Source organism: Callorhinus ursinus, unplaced genomic scaffold (genome assembly GCF_003265705.2).
Source record: "Callorhinus ursinus isolate GAN/ISIS: 27379988/994484 unplaced genomic scaffold, GSC_fseal_2.0 scaffold23, whole genome shotgun sequence".
Taxonomy (NCBI): Eukaryota; Metazoa; Chordata; class Mammalia; order Carnivora; family Otariidae; genus Callorhinus; species Callorhinus ursinus.
The window spans coordinates 19,348,584-19,362,799 of record NW_027397085.1 but is presented as its reverse complement, the minus strand read 5'-3'; the positions used below and the strand labels follow the sequence as shown (position 1 = coordinate 19,362,799).

Sequence of the window (14,216 nt, the reverse complement as noted above, 5' to 3'; positions counted from 1 at the left end):
ATGCAGGGACAAAGTTAGCTAAGAGAGCATCCAAGGGGGGAAATAAACTGGGAAGCAGGTTGGAGCCAAGGCAAGGCTTGGCTAGGCCAGAGGCAAAGGGAGAAAGAGAATGGGGTGCCCATTCCAGGCAGGAGGGAGAGGCTTGAAGAAAGGCAGAGAGAGGAACGAGCACATTGCAGCAGTGGATAGCAAAGGGCCCTGCCCAAGAAAACCCCAGGGCCAACACAAGGGAGCAGTGGGAAATAAAGTGGCATGGGCAGGTACAACCTGTAAAAAATGTTTCTAATTCAATTACCTATAAAATTGTATCTTTCTTCTAACCACAATGTCTCAATTGTCGGATATAGGGGTATTAGCTTTTTTACTTATGATGACTAAAGGTATCTATGGATGATTTCATTCCCACATGCCATGTGTACCTCTTCACTAGGTGAATAGGTAAATAATCTCCCACTTCTTCTTCCTCATCTGGACAGTGGAGGGAGAGGGAGAAGGAGGATCCCAGGAATAAAAAAACAATTCCTCTCCCCATGCACGGAGCCCTGCAGCCACTCCCTCCAATGAGCTCTCTGGCTTTAATTAGGGAAACCCTGTCTTTCAGAGAGCTGCCTCTTAAAGGAACACACACACACACACACACACACACACACACACTACCTAAGGCCTCTAAAGGCCATCATAATGCATTTTAAAAGCTGAAAACACATAAAATCTGCAGATTTCATAAACAAACACTGAGAAAAACATGAGAACCAGAATTCTCAGTAACAGACTCCACTCAGACCCTGTGCTAGGCTGCCTTTCTAAGAATTCCTAGCTTCACCAGTGGAAATGTTTGTGAAGTCCAAGTGCATTTTCCTGCCGTACACTTAGAGGTGCTGACGTGCCTGGGGTGGGGGGCGGGGGGGCAGGGCTACCAAGAGGGGGAAACTGGCTCTTTAAAAAAAGGAATAACCTCTCCCTATGTTCCAGTCACAAAGAGTATTTTGTAATTAAACTGCACAGAGATGTAACTTCGCCATCTGGAATGGTGGGTCTGCAGGCGCTTGTTTTTTTTCCTGCCCAGGACCTCTTCGTGGCCCAGGATTTTCTAGGTCTCCTGCTATGTGGAGTTTAAAGTCGGTGGTATTCTCTAATGAGTTGGAAGTGGCTTGGGGCATTGCAGGGGGTGGGGACAGTGGAGGATAGGAGGCCCTGACCGGGAGGACAGGAATCTGCCCTTTTCCTGAAGAATTTCTCCCAGATCCAGGACATCCTCTATCCCTAGACATTGGAGCATAGGGCCCCCAGCACAAGACTGAGTCTGCAGCTAGTTTGGAAGCTAGATCTTCCAGTGACTACTTTAGCAAGTCACTTCACCTATCTGGGCCTTACTTTCTCATTTGCAAAATTCTTCTTCGGACCACAGACTGAAGCTCTAACATGCTCTGATTATCATGACCTGGAGGCAAATCCTAGAGCTACTGGTGTGAAGGAATGGTCAGTATCCACCTAGAGTGTGTTCAGAGGGCTCAGGACATTTGCGGCATTTTGGATGGAAAGGCACTTTGAGGCGGCAGGAGTTGATAAGGCCATGAAGGATTTGTAAAGTATTAACAGATGGTGAAGGCTTAAAAGGGCACATTACTCTCCTCCCTTAGAATGCCCACCAGGTAGGTGCCCTTTTGTGCTAAGGTGCACCTGTGCACATCCAGTGTCCAAAGCAGCCACCCCCGATGAAGTGATCTTCAAAGGTGCCTTATATAGCACTGGGGCACCTTTAGTATTGTGAAAATGTGCCTCTGTTTGCTATCAGCTTGAAGAGCCTGACTTGACACATGTTTTCTTTTCAAAAGCCCATGAACATCTACCTCCCTGTCCCTAAGCCTGACAGGATTATAATAATAAGGCTCCCTTTTCCTAATTCTCTCCTCTTGTCCTCTCTGAAAACCCAGGTCTGAAAGGGCAGCTGTCACCTTGCTGTCACTCTAAAATCTCAACCCCATTTAATTTAGACTAGAATAGGGCAATCATTTTCATCAGTTACCAGGCTGAGTAGCACACCATGCACCCCTCCCCCCAAACCAGTTGCTAAAGGAGAAGTATAGGTAGATAAAGTAAATCATAAACCCTAGGCAACCCCACTCATAAACCCAACTCACTCATTATTTCCTTATTTAACCCTTTAAACTTGCTTACCTGATCAAATAAGGCCTTAGGGCCAGGCCCTCAGTGTTTGCCCTTACCCTTGGGACTGTGTGTTCATTCCGAGTGGGAAACCTACCGAAAAATCTCCCGCTAGCCACGCAGACCAAAGATACATTCATTCAAAAGTATACATATGCTCAGGTTTGGGAGTGGCAGAGCAAATAGTTTCCCTTTGGTCATTTCTCAAAATCACTGGGGCAGGTTTTTATTTTCTATGTGCCTATAATGATTGGTCTTATAAAGAGGCAAATCAATGCAGCCTGCAGGATAGTACTGGGTAGATGCTTTCCAGTGGGAAAAAGGCCACTGCTTTTAAAACTATTTCCCATTGTCTCCAACATTGCTCAATTAGGTGAATCCCCTCCTTTAAGCCTTTGTTCTTGTTACACACAGTTATACTTAAGGCAGCAATGAACAAACTTTTTGTACCAGGGCCAATTCAAGAAAAATAAGATGCTTAGGAGTCAATTATTTTAAAAACCTACAATAGAAACAGAGTTTTTTTTTTAAATCAGGAAATTCAATAGCTACAAATACATTTAAGCATTTGAAAGTTTCATCTTATAGCTTAAAGCTCAAGAACCATCTGATTAGTCTGCACTGCAGAATCTGACTTCAGTATTGCACCTTTGGATAAATTTTATTGCTGAGTAAGACAATTTCGGAGCTGATTTATTTTGCCTTTCCACAGTGAGGTCATAAGCTACTTGGCTCCTCTCCTTTTGTCATCTTTAGTTGTTAAATGAAAATGACCACAGAGCAGTGCTTTTACTTCTGAAGAAGTTCTTCTCATGCCCACTTATTTTGAAATACATAATTTCAATTAGTTGCCTTTCTCTTCTTGTTGGCAGGCACAGCAGGTACTTAAAAATTCATTCGGAAAAGCAATTTTTCCATTTGTCTCCATGTAAATACCTTTTTTTTTTAAATTTTTCAGATTAAGTCAGTTGGTCAGTTGGTATTCACCAACTACCTGCCATCTGTGGACAGGTGGGAGAGATGGTCTGTACATCTTCAGCTTTATTAGGTACTGCTAAATTTCTCTCACAATGGTGGTTCCAAAATATGCCACACTCAGATGCATAAGTGTTCCCATTTCCCGACATCTTTGCCAACTTTTGTTGTTGTTTGCAACTTCCTGGTTACTTGTGAACTGGAGCATCTTTTCATATGTTTATCAACCACTTACACTGCCTCCTATGTGACCTATTCATATTCTTTTCAATTGGATTGACTATCACTTTCTTATTAAGTTATGGGATTCCTTTTTATATAGAGTACAAGTATCTACCTCAGACTATTTTTTTTCTTCTTTCATTGTTTGTGGAATTTTTTTTTGCACAGAAGTTTTTCATTTTAATAAAGCTTGAATTTATCCATCTTTCCTCCATGGTTTCTGATTTTTGTGTCCTGTACAAGGAAATGTCCCCTATCTCAATGTCCACTGAAGTTTTAGTGGTCTGGACAGAAAATCAAAGCAGCCACAACATTCCTTTAAAACAAAGACTAATCCAGAGCAAGGACCTAACTCTTTATAATTCTGTGAAAGCTAAGAGAGGTGAGGAAGTTACAGAAGAAAAGTTTGAAGCCAGCAGAGGATGGTTCCTGAGGTTTAAAGAAAGAAGCCATCTCCACAACGAAAAAGTGCAAGGTGAAGTAGTAAGCACTCATGTAGAAGCTGCAGCAAGTTATCTAGAAGATAATAATTCATGAAAGTAACCATACTGAACATTTCAACTTTCATACCTAGAGGAGAGAGGTCAGTGCCTGGCTTCAAAGCTTGAAAGAACAGGCTGACTCTCTTCTTAGAGGCTAACCTAGCTGGTAACTTTAAGTTAAAACCAGTGCTCATTTACCATTCTGATCATCCTAAGGCCCTTAGGGATTGTGCTGAGTCTACTCTGTCTGTGCTCTATAAATGGAACAACAAAGCCTGGATGACCCCACATCTGTTTACAACACAGTTTACTAAATATTTTAAGCCCACTGTGGAGACCTACCACCCAGAAAAAAATGATCCCTTTCAAATATTATCGTTCATTGACAATACACTGGTCACCCCAGAGATCTGATGGAGATGTACAGTGAGATGAATATTGTTTTCATGCCTGCTTACATAACATTTATTCTGAAGCTGGCAGATCAAGGAGTAATTTCTACTTTCAAGTGTTATTATTAAAGAAATACATTCCATAAGGCTATAACTGCCATAAATAGTGATTCTTCTGATGGATCTGTGCAAAGTAAATTAAACACCTCTGGAAATGATTTACCATTCTAGATACCATTAAGGCACATTCCCAATTCATGGGAAGAGGTGAAAATATCACCTTTAACAAGACTTTGGAAGAAGCTGATTCCAACCTTCATAGATGACTTTGAGGGGTTCAGGACGTTAGTGGAGGAAGTAACTGCAGATGTAGTAAGAAACACCAAGAGATCTAGAATTAGAAGCAGAGCCTAAAGATGTGACTGAATTGCTGCAATCTCATGATAAAATTTGAATGGATGAGGAGTTGTTTCTTGTGGATAAACAAAAGAAAGTGGTTTCTTAAGATAGAATCTACTCCTGGCGAAGATACTGTGAAGATTGTTGAAATGACAACAAAGGATTTAGAATATTACATAAACTTAGTTGATAAAACAGTGGCAATGTTTGAGAAGACTGACTCCAATTCTGAAAGAAGTTCTACTGTGGGTAAAATGCTAACAAACAGCATTTTATGCTACAGAGAAATCGTTTATGAAAAGAGTCCACTGATGCAACAAACTTCATTGTTCTCTTATTTTAAGAAATTGCCATAGACACCCTAACCTTCAGCAGCCACCACCCTGATCAGTCCTTCCACCCGCAAAGAACTTCCACCAGCAAAAAGATTATGACTTGCTGAAAGCTCAGATGATGGTTAGCATTTTTTTAGCAATAAAATATTTTTTTAAAGATTTTATTTATTTATTTGGCAGAGAGATACAGAGAGAGAACAAGTAGGCAGAGAGGCAGGCAGAGGGAGAGGGAAAAGCAGGCTCCCCGCCAAGTGGAGAGCCCGATGCAGGGCTCGATCCCAGGACCCTGGGATTATGACCTGAGCCGAAGGCAGCCGCTTAACCGACTGAGCCACCCAGGCGCCCCAGCAATAAAATATTTTTAAATTAAGATATGTACATTTTTTAAAGACATAATGCTACTGCACACTTAATCAAATACCGTTTACTATAAATATAACTTTGATATGCACTAGGAGACCAAAAATTTCATTTGACTTGCTTTATTGTGGTGGTCTGAACCAAACTCTCAATATCTCCAAAGTATGCCTGTACTTCTATAAGGTAACCCTGGTGTACCACAGACCCAAGACCAATATTTAATATAATTTCTCATCTAGTATTTCTAAGACTATAGAGATATAAAAATAGTTAACCTCAAACTCATGAAGTGGAGGCTTGTGAATACAAATTATCAGGGGAAATATTGGTTCCAGATACAGCTCTGGCAGACACAAACAAGCTTCCCTGTGCTGGTCAGTGGGGTCTTTTCCTGGTTCATTTTTTCACAGAGGTGCAGCCCTTTGGAGTTCAAACTACACACAACTGAGGATATTTACAGGAAAAAAGACAACCACTTGGTAAAGCGATGGGTACGTAATTAAAGTTACTCAAGGGCAACCTTACTTTATGTGCAATGAGCTAAACAAAGATTTTCTGTCTCATAAATTAAGAACTAGTAATTGTACTGTCAAGTGCCATAGCCCATGGCTTGCTGCTAAATTCAGAAAATCCTTGTCTGTTGGTTTAAAAAAGACACCAAAATCCACTTTATCAGTTGAAGAATATTTTACAGTAAAAGAGAGACTTTTTCACTCCCTTTGCCACCCTCCAACCTTTCCCCCATCCTCTAAGAACTTTCCACACACCTAACCTTACCATTATGAAAATGCTACAGGAACCACTTAGCAAGAGGTTACTTAGGGGAAACCTGTGTGGGAACATGTGCCCTTGTTTAGGTATGAAAATGTATACAAGTAGGGAGACCCATCCAACAATCTCTTCTAGAGGTGCACTCCCTGTTCTTTTAGGAGCATATTAATCACTTTTACTCTCTCCTGACTCCTAATCACTGGCGTTTTCAGTGTTGTCAAAACAGTGCCTGCCTACATTTGTTTTCTACTATTGGCACGGGTTCCAGGGAGTGTTTGTGAGAGAGGAACAGAACAAAAGATTGACAGCCTTGTGTTGACATTTTGGGGCTGTTTGGAAATGAGAATAATCCAGGTTCGATGTTGTAATTCTTCCTTTTATGGGCAAAAATAATGTCTCAGCATGAATGAGCACAACTAAACACACTGGGACACACCCCAGACACAGTATGCACTCCCGGAACACTCACTGAGCTTTTTGGTATTGCTGTTGTATGACAAAAGGCAGCAGACAATTTTTGCTTCCCCACTCCCAAATGTCCTGCCCCAATGAAATGAATAAAACATCAGACTTAAAGGGAAAAAATTCCCTGATTTATGTGTATCTTTCTTTTTTCTTTCCTTCTCAAGCCTACAATCCTAGTCACCACTCATCATCATAATGAATATTTAATTACATAACAGATTTTCATTGATAAAATTAAAACAATACAGATAAAGCAAACTCCTCTGTGCCTACTCACCTACATTGTTCCTCAATTGTGTATACTTATCATTCATCTACTATGTATAGTTTTAGAATTTTTCTAACCATATACATTCACATATATATTCAAACATAAGAAAACACACATTTTGTTTGGTAAGAGTTTTTGTTTAATGCTTAAATTGTGCCATACTCTGTGTAGTGTACTACAATTAGTTTTTCTTAAGTTGGATATATTTTTCATATTAGTACCCATTTATTGATCTCATTCTTTTTAAGGGAAGCATAATCTTCTACAGAATTGATGTATAGTAGTTTCTTTGATTATTTCTAAAAGATGGAAATGTGGATTATTGTTAAATTTTTCACTATTACAAATAATGCTATGATGAATCCCCTTGTACATACCTTTTTGGGCACCTGTGCTAATGTTTTGTCTAGCATAGGTTCTGTGAAGTGAAATTTGGAAGCTTAAGGGTAATAGCTGTTCCTTTAAAGCAATAATCAAAACTATCTGTCTATCTATCTATCTATCTATCTATCTATCTATCTATCTATCTATCCATCCATCTAGCTAGCTACTTAGTTAGCTTGGACTGCCGTAACAAATACTAGACTGAGCAGTTTAAACAACAGACATTTACTTCTCACAGTTCTGGAGGCTGGAAAGTCCAAAATCAAGGTGCTGATAGATTCAATTCCTGTCAAGACCCCTCTTCCTGGCTTGCTGATCGTCATCTTCTCACCACATCCTTACAGAGTGGACAAAGAGTGAGCTCTGGACTCTCCTCTTCTCCTTCCAAGGACACTAATTCCACCATGGAGTTCCCACTCTCATGACTCATCTAACCTAATTACCTCCCAAAGGCGCCACCTCCAAATACCAAAACATTGGGACTTAGAGCTTCCACATACAATTGGGTGGGGCACACATATTCATTTTATTATCTCTATCTATCTATCTACCTGTATTTATCTCTCTAGGTAATAAAGGCCTATGGTTAAAAAAAATTCAAAGTCAGGATAAAATGGAGTCATAAATCCAAAAGCAGGCACAAAAAAAGATGATGGATTTTAATTCAATCAATAATCACACTGTATGTGAATGGTCTAAACACACCAATTAAAAAACAAAGATTGTCACTTTGGACTAAAAGAACAAAGCAAGATTCAACTATAGGCTATCTAGAAGAGACCCACTTTAAATCTAAAGAGACAGATAAATTAAAAGTAAAGGGAGAGAAACAAACACTAATCAAACACTAGTAAAAAGAAAGCCAAAGTGCCTATATTAATATCAAAGTAAACTTAAGAACAAAGAATTATCACCAGTGATGAATGGACACTACATTATGATAAAGAGGTTGAGTCATAAAAAAGACATAACAATCCTAGATGTATATGCAATTAACAAGACAGCTTCAACATACATGAAGCAAAAATTGACAGAAGTAAAAGGACAAAAAGACAAATCCACAATTACAGTTAGAGGCTTTAGCATTTTTCTCTCAGTCACCAATAGAACAAAGAGAGTATTAGTAAGAATGTAGATGACATAAACACTGTCAACCAGCTTACCCTAATTGACATTTATAAGACACTTGGCCCAACAACAGCAGTATCTCAAAAAATATTAAAAGATTTAAATCGTCCAAGGTGAGTTCTCCGTCCATAATAGTATTAAAGAAGAAATCAATAACAGTAAAAACATCTTTAAGATCCCCAAATATTTGACAGTTAAAAATGTTTTAAAAAACCCATGAGTCTTAAAAAAAAAAACCCAAAAAATAAAAAAATAAAAAATAAAAAACCCATGAGTCAAAGAGGGAGTCACAAGGAAAATTGGAAAGTATCTTGAATTCAAAGGAAATGAAAAAAACAATAGATCAAAATTCATAAATGTAGCTAAAGCAGTGCTTAGGGGGAAATGCTTATATTAGAAAGGTTACTGGGAAACTCGGAATTGAAAGGAAGACTGAAGAAACAGTCACGACATGCAAAAACAAAGGATGAAGCTGTAACTAGCCCAGAGCCAATGTCACACTTCCCATCAGTCCTCTGAAGCGCCACTGCATCAGCTGAAGGCCACTGACCACCCCATGCTGCCTGAAAGTGTCTACTGGCTCTGGAAATTGACTCTTACCATCCCAGCTGCTGCCACCCATAACTAGAATGTTTCTTATTCTTTGTTCCTACTTTTTAGTATCACCAACTCCCTCTTCATAGCCCACAGCTTATGGATCTGATTGGCCGGACCATATGTCTCTATCCTAGCTGCAAAAGTAATTGGGAGACTGGCTGGCTTGAGTGTTTAGTTTCTATGATAAAAAACAGACTATTTCTCCCATAAAATTTTGGATCTGGAAATTATTAGGAAAATGAGTTAAACTTTTCCTGATATCATACCTCTGGTCAAAAAGACCCAGACTTGAGAACAAAGAGTACCCGGCATTTTAAGGAGGATTTCTAGATACCTCTCGGGATTTTTCAAAAAGGCTGAAATATTGGATCTTTTACCCCAAACACCATCCTAGCTCCACTCTTTCCAGTCTAAACAAGACAACCGGTGAGGAAAGAGAAGGAAAGAAATCAGAGGTACCAAGAATGCAGTGTTCATGCTGGGAGGCCATTTCTGGACCCCACCCAACAACTCCCATACTCTTTCCTTCATCCTCTCATACAAGGTTTCTACCAACCCTTCTTTCTAACTAACAAATGAAGGAGGTAGACACTTAAAGAGCCATGGTAGAGTTTGAGAGTATCTGCAAGAAAAGAAGACTCATGTCTCACTCCCTGCCTGTCTGTGGGCCTTACGCGGTAGACAATGGAATATAGGACTTAAAAAGGAAATGTATGGAAGGTCTAAAGTAAACTAGACAGAAAGTTTAATTATTTAAACTATGAGACCTGCCCAAGGTGTCATTACATAATGGTAAAGGAGATTATGACAGAGTATAGTTGAAAGTATTTATACCAATAACACTGCCTAGTTGCAGTCAACAGAATCCACTCTAGCTAGCTTTATCAGGAAGGGATTTATTTAGGGATATAGGAAGCTCATACAGAACCACTGGTAAGATTGATGAGACTCCAGGCTGAGCTCTAAGGAACTGTCCTCAAGAGTTTCTGCCTTTGCCACAATGAAGACAAAAGTGAAAACAAAAAAAGAAAGCTACCACACCTCCAAGACACTGCTTCTGCTGAGAGGGGCCAAGCCCTGCCTTTTTAAACAACCGTTCTAAATCAAAGTCTTTGTAGATATATCTTACTTATGGAAACTATATTATATGTCCTCTCACTTGGGACATGGAAATGGTAATATAGTGTTGTTTATTATTCTACATGGAAAATGGATTTAAATTGTGGGATTAAAAGTTGAAAAAAATGTTTAATAGATTTGGAGCAATGCAAAAGAGAATATCTACTTTAGTTATTATTGAAATAATTATTTTATATTAATTCACTATGTAAAAAATACTGGTTAAAGGAACATATAACATTGATCTCCATCTTGATTTTTCTCACTTAAAATCTGCCTATACCAGTTACACATAAATCTGCTTCATTTTGTTAATGGCTGTATCATATTCCATTGTGTGGATGACTCTAATATATACAGTTCTCTAGTGATAGAAACTGAGGTTGTTACCCATATTTTGCTATTTTTTAAAAAAAGATTTTATTTATTTCTTTGACGCAGATACAGAGAGAGAGAGAGAGAGCACAAGCAGGGGAAGCAGCAGATGGAGAGGGAGAAACAGGCTCCCCACTGAGCAGGGAGCCCGATGTGGGGCTCCATCCCAGGACCCTGAGATCATGACCCAAGCCGAAGGCAGCCGCTTAACCAAGACTGAGCCACCCAGGTGCCCCTTGCTATTATTTTTTAAAAAACTGCAGTGCAGATCCTGGCACACAGGTACCAACCCTCCATGATCAAATGACAGACTGGCATTTCTTTCCTTTATTGTTGTTGTTGTTTTCCTGAATTAAATAGAAGGGAAATTTGTCCCCCTTTCAAGTGAATGTATTATGTACTTTAAATCAATTTTTTGAATAAAGTTACAGCAATATAAACAGATTCATGGGAGGGGTAGTTTTCACACCAGCTATCTTTGTGACCTCGGCAAGGGAGACAAACTCTTTTGGGATTAATTTCATTATCTGTGAACTTCAAGGGTTAGACAAGGTGATTTCTTAGGCGCAGCTATTAAACTCTGTGGTCCTGAGTAGTGTCATTGAGATATCTTATGTTGCTTTTTAACCTTTTAGACAAAAACCATTTGAAAGACCTAGAGGAATGAGACCCATGACTTTGTTTCTTCTTGTGTCTCCATCCTTCTCATCTTCCCAGCACCAAAAGCAGCACTCCAAATATAGTAGATGCTTAGTAAATTAATTACCGAGTGATAGGGCACTACCACTGAATGAAGTGCTCGTGGATAGATTTGGAATAATCATTTCCATGTCTCACTCACATTTAGCTTCTTGAATGTTCATTTCCTAAGAAGCTCTACACTTCTTATGGCTAATGAATTGAAGCACCCCTTCCTGATTCCATTCTCTGTGAAGGAGCTACATGTCTTGTAAAGTATGGTTTATCAGAATAAGTAATATGCTCCTTAAATTTGTTTTGTCAGTATGTACTTTTTAGTCCTTTGGAAACTTTGGAACCCTGAGGAACTCAAATCCCTTCGTGGAAATCAGGCAAAACATGCTTGGAAGAATTTGTCTTTAATGAATATGAAAGCATTTTGCAAATGTCATACTTTTTTTCTGCTCTGTGATTGTGGACAAAATGCAGACCTCTGGATCATGACTGGACAACGGGTTATAATGAGGTGGATAACCTTGCAACATAGCAAAAGCAGCATAGGCTTTGTCAGGTGGTCCAGGGTGCAAATCACATCCAGCCTCACTAGCTATGTGGCCTTAAGGTAGTTTTCTGACCTCTCTGGGCCTCAAGTTAATTATACTTTCTTTGCAGTGCTATTACAAAATTTATAAGAGTATATGTACTATGTCTGTCATGTGTTAATTCCCAACTATGGCCATTGTTAATATTATTACTTATGCAGTGATGTTGAGAATATAAAAGACATTCAAATGGTGGACTGAACACAGAGCCACATGGAAGAAGGCAAGCACAGCCTGGACTAGGTGTTAGGGCTACACTCTAGCTTCCACAAAGCTAGCTAAGTGGAATCGCCTGATAGCAACCAAGCAGACACAATCTCCAGGCGCTTCTATCAAAACCAGTCATACTTTAATACAGTCCATAAAAAAACTGTTCACTGTCTCCTGGTATAATCTCTATGGCCAAATTATTATCTGGATATTCATGCATAGGTACATGCAGTATGTTGGTCTCCTTGTCTTTTACCCCATACAAACTACCAGCTCTGCCTCCCTTCCTCTCCATCCCAACCCTGCCTTGGCTCTGGCTCTACTGCTTGTTTGCTGGATCCCTGAACTTGCCTTTTCTCCAGTCTCACTCCCCTACAAGTGCTTGTTAATCCTGCTGCCAGAGCAGTGGCTCCCCTGCCTCCCTATTGTCTAAAGGATAAATCATACTCTTCTGTAGCCCATACAAAATCCACCACCATTTCTCCCATCCACTTCCAGCCTAACCTCCTATCACTTCTTGCCATCATCTCCCCCGTGCCAAACTCTAGTTCCCTAAGAATACTGATGTATTTATAGGTCCCAAACACTCCATGTTCTGTACCGTACATGCAGTTAGTTCCTCCGGACTAGAGCCCTTCATTAACTTGTTCACTTGAGAAACACCTGCTGAGCTCTCACGAAGCTTCCCCTGATTCCTTTACTTGGCTTAGGTGCTCTCCTAACTACCCTATGCTCACCCCATCCTACACACAAATCTTGCCAAAGCAATTGCCTTACTGCAGTGTAATGGTAAGCCTGTTAGTTCTCCCAGAATTGGGGTATAAGGACCTTGCAAGGCTCCTTGACGATAAGAACTACATGTATTTTCATATTTGTGTCCCTAGGACCTAGCACAACATCTGGCCCATAGCAGGTGTTCAGTAAATGATGGTAATCATTTACATATCAGTTAGAAATGAGTGGCTGCAAGTGATAGAATAGTTGACTAGGAGTAGCTTGAAAAAATAATGAGTTATCTTCCATAGATAACAAGACTTCTGGGAGCAGGTGATTATTAGTGTTTATTAACAGTGTTCACAGATGCCACTGGGGGCCTTGGCTCGCTCTTTCTTCTTTCAGTCTATCCTCAACACAACAGCCAGAGTGATCTTGTAGAACATAAGTCAGACCACATCACATCTCTATTCACAACCCTACAATGATTTGCTCAGAGGAACATCAAAGCCCTTACGTTAGCCTATGAGGCCCCATCCAGTGTGCATCTGCTTTTTTTTCTCCATAGTACTTATCACTATGTGACATACTATATCTTTCACTTATTATACAGTATATATTATCTTTCTCTCCTGTAACCACTAAAATGCAAACTTCAAGGAAGCAAATGATTTTATATGTTTTGTTCACTTCTGTATCTCTAGCAACTAAAATAGTACCTGGCAGGGGCGCCTGGGTGGCTCAGATGGTTGAGAGTCTGCCTTCAGCTCGGGTCATGATCCCAGGGTCCTGGGATCGAGCCCCACATCGGGCTCCTGGCTCAGCAGGGAGCCTGCTTCTCCCTCTCCCTCTGCCTCTCTCCTTGCTCATGCTCTCTCTCTCTCTCTGTATCTCTGTGTCTCAAATGAATAAACAAAATCTTAAAAAAATAAAATAAAATAGTTCCTGGCACATAGTGGACATTCAATAAATATTAGTTGAATAAATAAACGAATGGATTCTCAAGTAAAACCACAAATGAGAAAGGAGAAATAACCAACACCACAGAAATACAAACAATTACAAGAGAGTATTATGAAAAACTATATGCCAACAATCTGGATAAATTCCTTGAAACATATAACCTCCCTGAAGTGAAACAGGAAGAAACAGAAAATTTGAGCAGACTGATAACCAGCAATGAAATTGAATCAGTAATCAAAAAACCCCCAACAAACAAAAGTCCAGGACCAGATGGCTTCACAGGCAAAAAAAAATGTTCTACCGAACATTTAAAGAATTATACCTATTCTTCTCAAACTACTTCAAAATACAAAAAAGGAAGGAAAACTTCCAAACTCATTCTGTGAGGCCGGCATTACCCTGATACCAACACCAGATAAAAACACCACAAAAAAGGAGAACTATAGGCCAGTATTTCTGGACATAGATGCAAAAATCCTCAACAAAATACTAACAAACAAAAGTCAACAATGCATTAAAAAAATCATTCACCATGATCAAGTGGAATTTATTCCTGGGTTGCAAGGGTAGTTTGATATTTACAAATCAATCAACGTGATACATCACAT

General features: G+C 39.6%; 1 protein-coding gene across 25 annotated transcripts in view; it reads right to left on the bottom strand.

Moving 5' to 3' along the window:
• ANKRD55 (ankyrin repeat domain 55) overlaps positions 1 to 14,216 on the bottom strand; it is a 496,355-nt gene that overhangs the window by 254,466 nt on the left and 227,673 nt on the right. The window lies entirely within an intron of this gene.